An 8,061-nucleotide genomic window follows, 5' to 3' on the forward strand; every position below is an offset into this window, starting at 1 on the left:
GAAAGAATGACTTTTTTCCATGAAGACAGACTAGGATGCAAAAAAAAAAAAAAGGAAAGATAAGCAAATAAAGTTATAAATATATTCTTTCATTGCTTTACAAATATATAAGTATATTTGTAAATATATTTATAATCTATATTTAAAACAAAACAAAACTGTCATGTAGCGAAAGCGATATTTAGATGGAAACATATGGCCATGAATTCTCCATGAATAGCTCATGTTCCTGCACAGCCTGAGTCCTCTGAGTGAAGGCATTTACAGCCAATGCTTGCATAAGGAGACATTTCAGGGTAGTAAAGCTTAGGGACATCTCACTCCCTAGAAATAACCCAAGGTAACAAAGATAAAGACCTCTTTCTCCTTTCCTGGAGGAGATTTACTTACATTTCAGGATGAGTAATCGCTCTCTCTGAAGGGGAGGATAGACAGATCCCAGAAGTTTCATACAAGTTTAGAGTCTTTTAATTTCAAAGTTCTTTTGAATGCTCCCCATTGCATTACAGGTACCATGATACTCTCACCGTTTCACCCCATAGGATTAGGGCTTAGGAAAACAGCACTGTGAAGTTACTCTAGCTTATAAGTATTCAACATAAGATATTAGAAAAGAATAGTGAAATGAACCCAAGTAGAAAGAAGAAGGTATATTTCATTTAATAAAAGACACTATTGATTTTATGCATTGTTTTTTATATATCAAGAGCAGAAGAGGGAAAATGTAAATGTTTTTAAAACTAATTTTAGGCTTGTTTGGGTACAGTTTTATCAGCATAGTATCATTCAATTATTTTTCAACTTCAAGTTGTCAGTGTCTGTGGCTTTTTTACATAATATTATTTTTTGTGCTGTTGAGAAAATGAGTGATGCAACATTTCTTAAAAGAGTGTGCCATGATTGTCTCAGGGATTTTGTTCCATTCTACAAGTTTTGATGCTGTAAAGGATCAGAACATGCTATTCCAAAATATGCCACTTTGATGTATTTTGAGCTGAAGTCACTTGAGAAACAGCAGATTCAAGAAGGGCTCTCTGACCACCTCCTTTCTACCTAAAAGCAGGTCATAAAATTTCCCATGAGAAAGGTACCCTTCCTGCGCCAACAAGTTGTATTCTTATCACCAGAGATGGAGCATTGATACCAAGTTTAATCTGTACAAAGAAACCTACTGAAATAACCCTTATCTTGCATTAGTTTCACCCACATATTTCCTGGTCACTTTCCCAAAAGTTATCATCCCTAGCCCAAACTCCTTTTTCCTTTGTCTTGTCACAACTCCACAATTTATTTTTCTTTGTTGAAATGGTATATGAGATCTCAGGTCTATCCACTTCTTTGGGTCATCATTTGTTTTCTATGAAAGCTCCAATGCCATTAGAGAAAGTGAAAAGTGAAAAGACAGGCCATAACCTGGAAGAACATATTTTCAACACATATTACCAGCCAAGGATTAGTTTCCAGAATATAGTTTTACTACTTCTTCAAATCAATAAAAGAGACAAAAAATCCAATAGAAAAAAGGAAAAATCACATGAATGGCTATTTCACAAAAGAGAAAACACAAGTGATAACTGGAAATATTTTTAAATGCTCAAGATAATTAAAAAGTAGTAAAATGTAGATTAAAACACAATGAGGTAGCGTTTTACACCTACTAGATTAGCAAAACTTAGGAAATACGACAATTCTCAATGTTAAGAGAAGAATATAAAGTTTATCAGTATACAGGAACTCTCATGCAATGATGGTGAAAGTGTAAATTGATGCAACCATTTGAAAAACTTGTTAGCATTATAAGTCAGTATTTAAATTTTTGAGTAACCACATTAAACAGGTAAAAAGAAACAAATGAAAGTAATTGCAATAATATATTATACTTTACTATATCTAAAATAATATTATTTTAGTAATATATTAAAATATTATTATTAATATTGTTAACATGGAATCAATATTGAAATAATTATTGAGATTTTTTTCATCATATCCAGGATGCATTTTACACATTCAGAGGCTGAATTATCACTGGAAATCTTTGATCTCTATTTAGATTTTATAAAACTGACAGCTGAAAAAGTCATGGACATACTAAAATTGTTCCAAGCATACTTAAAAATTTTCCAATAACTACATTTCAGTATTTAAATTAAAATTAATTAGAATTAAATTAAATATTCAGTTCATCATTAATAGTAGCTGCATTTCAAGTGCTCAGTAGCTACCTGTGGCCACAGTATTGAACAGCCATAGTCTTATAAGTTGGACATTTATATACTCTTTGCTATGGTTTGAATATGCCCCCCAAATTTTGTGTATGGGGAACTTAGTCCCCAAATTCATAAGTCGATTGGAGGTGGGGCCTTTGAGAGATAATTAGGATTAGGTAAGTTCATCAAGGTGGGAACCTCATGATGGACTGATGGCCTTATAAGAAGAGGAAAGACCTGAGCTAACAGGCATGTGCTTGCCCTCTCACCACAGGATGCCCTCCGCCATGTTATGACACAGCAAAAAGGTTCTCACCAAATGCCAGTGCCATGCTCTCTGACTTCCCAGCCTCTAGAATCATGAGCTGAATAAACTTCTTTTCTTTATAAATTACCCAGCCAGTGGTACTCTGTTATACCAACATAAAATGAACTAAGACACCCTTTTGACCCATTAATTCTACTCCCAAACAAATTCCCAATATCAGTAGTTGTCTGCAAGCATCAAAATATCTGGAGGGCTGGTTAAGACACAGATTTCTGTATCCCACCTCAGAGTTTCTGATTCAATGCGTCTGGTATGAGGTCTAAGAATTTGCATTTCTAACCATTTCCCACATGATACCAAAACTGCCCTAAATGATGTGTATGAGAAAGTCTATTGCAGACTCTGTGATAGCGAAAGAATGGACTCTAATAGCAGAAGAATGGACTTTTGTAAAGGATGGTATAAACACACAATAGAATACTATACAAAACTGGAAACGATGTGTTGTCAAATAAAACAGTAGGGATAAAACTTAGAAGTATAATATTGACGTTTTTAATAAAGTAATTTCAAGAAGACTGCAGACAGTATGTTGCTCTTTTTATAAAACTCAGAAACAAATGATATATTATGTGGACATAATTTTTAAAAAAACTTTTATTTTAAAAAACAAAGGAATAAAAAACACAAAATCGGGAATAGTGGTTGCCTCCAGGGATAGAGGGGTGACATAAAGTTTAAACTAGATTCACGGATGTTCATTTTATTATTATGCTTTATAAATTATATACATGTCATGTTATTTTGAAGTATCATATATAACAGTAAAGAAAATAAAATAGAAAAATTAAAATTATATATCACAGAATTTCAAATATATTTTTAAAATTCATGCATTTATAGATGCAAAGAAAAAATCTGGAAAACATAGAAGAATGTTAACAGTGCTTATTTCTGGGTTGTAGAGTTTGAATATGTTTTTTTCTTTCTCTATAAAATATGTTTTCTACAATAAACATGCAGTGCTGTATAATTAGACAAGTTTGTTTCTTTTTATCTTCACCACATATGGAATTCAATTTTCTATTCTCAGTTATTCCCCAAACCCTCTGTACATTTCTGTACCACCTCAGTACCAAACCTCAAAAATAACCCACTTCTATTATCCACAACATATGTCTTAGAGGCCTTTTTGTGTTTTCATTAATGTTAATAGCAACAAAGACAGTTGACTTTTATTGAGTGCCTACTATGTGTTCTTGTGTTCTGAGTTTTTAATGAATAAACTTGGTTAATTCTTACAAAAAAAGCTACGTACAATTATTCTTCTCATTTTACAAGTGTAGAAAAGGAGGTATGATGCTTACTTAAGCAGCTTGATTAAGTTGCTCCTCCCAAGCCATACCACTAAAAAGGTGGTTTCCCATCAATGGTATCAGTGAGGAGGAAAGCAAGAGTTTTCATTTCATAACTAAGTCCTGTTTTGTGGCACATTTTCTCAGAAATAACTTGGAGATATTTTCTACATACCAACCAAATGTGGGGAAAGGACTCATGGAAAATTTATTAGATTTCCTGATCTGATAAATTAAAACAAGCAATTGTAATTACTGCCAATGACAGAACTTCCTGACCAAAATCAATATCTGTCTCAATGAGTAGTGTTTGGCTATTCTCAGCCTAATCAAGACAAGCAGAAACTTGGATGACATCAGCAGTGGTCAGGGTCAAAAAAGCCCTCAGCTTCCTCAGGCCCCAGAGACTCCTACAATTTGGTTCACCTTTAAAGAAAAGAGCCCCAAATCCATTAACTGTGTTATTAACTGCTAGAGAAAGTTCTGTGACTGTTTCTCTCATTTTCTGTGTGCGTAGATATTTCATCTTTGATGCTGAGATAATCAATCATCAAAGTTGCAAAATACAATGGGAAATAGAAGCTGATTTTTTTTTTAAGCAGCATCATGCCGGGATACTGAGGCCCCCTCAGTTCACAGGTTTTGCTTTTCAACCAAAAGTGGCCTGAGTCATCACCAAGCAATTTATCTACTTTTATTTTAATAAAATCCTCAAATATATCATCTCCTCTACCCAAGCCAGCACCAAGGCCCTTTGGGAGCTTCATGTTTCTCTCTTCTTTTCTCTCTTTCTACCTTTCTTATGCCTTAGTGATAACTTCAAGTCTTTAGAAGCCCCAACTCCTTCCAATAAATAAATAAATAAATAAATAAAGCCTACTTAATTTCATGTCAAGGAAGTAAGCACCTGCAAAAAACAAAATCATAAATCCATAATGACAGAAAACTTGGGTATATTTGTGGGAGCCAGCCTGAGCAGTGGGGTTTGGGTCTGACCAGATTCAGAGTGACCACGGAGGCCATTGAAAGTTGTGTTAGACCAAGCTGGTGGCTTGGCTCAGCTATCCGGAAGGGCAGAGCCACACCCCAGTCCAGTAGGTAAGGACAAGGGATCTGTCTAGGCAGAGAAACCAACACACAAACAATCCTTCTCATTAGACGAAAATCTATAACTTAGAACGATGAATCACCTACAGTCCTCACAGTTGGTTTGAGAGAGCAGTTTCCTCTCTAAGTAAAGCCTAGAGTCTGCCAGGATTTAAATAGAAAGGAACTCAGAAAAAAAAAAAATCTTCAGGTGGAAGGAGCGCAGTAGTTATAGTCACAAGTTTTGGTTCAAATCCCCTTTGGCCACTCACCAGGTGTGTGAGACTTTAAGTTCACTCACTGAACTCTTTCAGCCCCAGTTCCTTCATCTGTAAATACGAAGAAAGGATCTATGCCATACATTTTTTGGGATGATTAAATATGACCATGCATATGAAGTGCCTAGTTCATAAGAACTCTATAAATAGTAGTTGCAAGGGTCAGCTGAATGAGGACTACCTGTGTTGTACAACTTTAGAGGGCACCATTCATACAGAATTCAACGAGAACAGTACTCCGTGGAGTTGTGCAATATGGCAACCCTGCAGCTAAAGCTGAGCTCTTATTCTTTTGCTGATACCCTCAGCCTCACAGATACTCTATTCTCCACCAATTTCCTTTAAAATGCTGGCCTATTAAAGACATTTTTTTCTTCCTTTTCCATGGCACAGCTGAGAAACATTGAAATTTTCCAAAGAAATATCACTAAAGACCAGCGAACAGTCCAAATATGAAATTAACTGTGCCATTTGGCCAGGCCCGGTGGCTCACACCTCTAATCCCAACACTCTGGGAGGCCAAGGCGGGCAGATCACCTGATGTCAGGAGTTCGAGACCAGCCTGGCCAACATGGTGAAACCCTGTCTCTATTAAAAATACAAAAATTAGCTGGGCATGGTGGTGCACAGCTGTAATCCCAGCTACTCAGGAGGCTGAGGCAGGAGAATCACTTGAACTCGGGAGGCAGAAGTTGCAGTGAGCCAAGATCACGCCACTGCACTCCAGCCTGGGTGACAGAGCAAGACTCTGTCTCAAAAAAAAAAAAAAAAGAAGAGAAAACTGTGCCATTTGCAGTAATTTCAAAAATAATAAAGTACTTAGAAATAAATTTAAAGAGATGCAAAACTTGTACTCTAAGAATTACACAATATTATTGAAATAAATTAAGGAAGCCCTCAAAAAGTGGAAAAACAATCTACATTTATGGGTCAGAAGACACTGTTAAGATGGTAATGCTCCTGAAATTTATCTACAAATTCAGTGCAGTTGCTATCAAAATTCTAGCTGCTCTTTTTGCAGAAATTAACAAGATGATCTAAAATTCATGTGGACATGCAAAGCGTTCATAATGACTAAAACAATCTTGAAAAGAAGAACATAGTTGGAGAGCTCATACTTCCTGATTTCAAAATGTCCTGCAAAGCTACAGTAGTGAAGACAGTGTGACACTGGCATAAGTATATACATATAGATCAATTGAATAGAATTGAGAACTCAGAAATAAACACTCACTGGCCAGGTGCAGTGGCTCATGCCTGTAATCCCAACACATTGGGAGGCCAAGGCAGGCCTTGCTTGAGCCCAGGAGTTCGACACTAGCCTGGGCAACATGGCAAGACCTCATTTCTACAAAAAATACAAAAGTTAGCTAGGCATGGTGGTGTGTGCCTGCAGTACCAGCTACTCTGGAGGCTGAGGTAGGAGGATCACTTGAGCCTGGGAGCTGGAGGTTGCCATGAGCCGAGATCATACCACTGCACTCCGGCCTGGGTGACAGAGCAAGAAGCGGTCTCCAAAAATTAAAGAGAGGAAGGGAAGGGAAGGGAAGGGAAGGGGAGGGAAGGGAAGGGAAGGAAAGGGAAAAGAAGAAAGAAAGAAAGAAAGAAAGAAAGAAAGAAAGAAAGAAAGAAAGAAAGAAAGAAAGAAAGAAAGAAAGAAAGAAAGAAAAAAGGAAAGAAAGAAAGGAGAAAGGAAGGAAGGAAGAGAGAGAGAGAAAGAAAGAAAATATTTACATTTTCAGCCAATTGATTTTCATCAAGGGTACCAAGACAATTCTGTGGGTAAAGAATAGTCATAGTGCTGGGACAACTTAGATATCCATTTGTAAAAGAATAAAGTTGGACCCCTACCCCACATCTTACATAAAATTTAACTCAAGATAGATCATAGACTATAGTAGGTAGAACGATACCTTCCCCAAAAGATGTCCTAATCCCCAGAACTTATAAAATACTAAGTAACATATCTGGAAACAAAAGTACTTCATCTTGGATGCTAATCTGCCATGTTGACTTCTGATTAACCCTAGCTTCATGAATTCCTAGTTAATTTATTGTTATTAGTGTGAGAAAATGTATTTGCTATCGATTCTACTCCAGATCAAAACAACATTAATGTTATCACACAAATTATAGGCTACGGCACACATAGCATTCTTGCCTATTCTGGAGGTCTGCCTTCAATTGTCTAATTGCATATAGAGCATGCACACTCCTTCCCTGTGGTATACTTCTTCCCTGGAACTGAGGAGTAACAGGTGTGAAGATCTACCTGTCTTGCAGCCACCCAAGACCACACTTCCATCTGTAAGTTCCCCCCATAAAACATTGTTTACTGACACACTGAATTTGTCTGCCATGTTCTTTGGTTTCTTGGCTCTTTCTGTATTTAGGGACTGCTTTGCATATATGGCTCTTTCATGGAACACATGGCAAAAGTGAATTAAGGTTACAGATGGAATTAAGGTTGGTAATCAGCTGACCTTAAGATAGGGAAAGTATCCTTGATTTCCAAGTGGGCTCAATGTAATTACCAGGGTTGTTAAAAGTGGAAGAGGAAGTTGGAAGAGGGAGCTAGAGAAATGGCAGCATGAAACAGATTTAGCCTGATGTTTTTGACTTTAAAGATGGAGGAAGGAACCATGAACCAGAGTGAGTGGCATCCAGAAGCTAGAAAAGGTAAGGAAACACATTCTCTCCCAAAGCCTCTAGAAGAAAAACAGACCTGCCAACACCTTGCTTTTAGCCCAGTGAGACCCATTTCAGACTTCTAACGTTCAGAACTGTAAGATAATACATTTGCATTAAGTCAGTAAGTTTGTGGTTGTTTGTTTGTTATGGCAGCAATAGATAATATAGAGACC

Source organism: Pan troglodytes, chromosome 4 (assembly GCF_028858775.2).
Source record: "Pan troglodytes isolate AG18354 chromosome 4, NHGRI_mPanTro3-v2.0_pri, whole genome shotgun sequence".
Lineage (NCBI taxonomy): Eukaryota > Metazoa > Chordata > Mammalia > Primates > Hominidae > Pan > Pan troglodytes.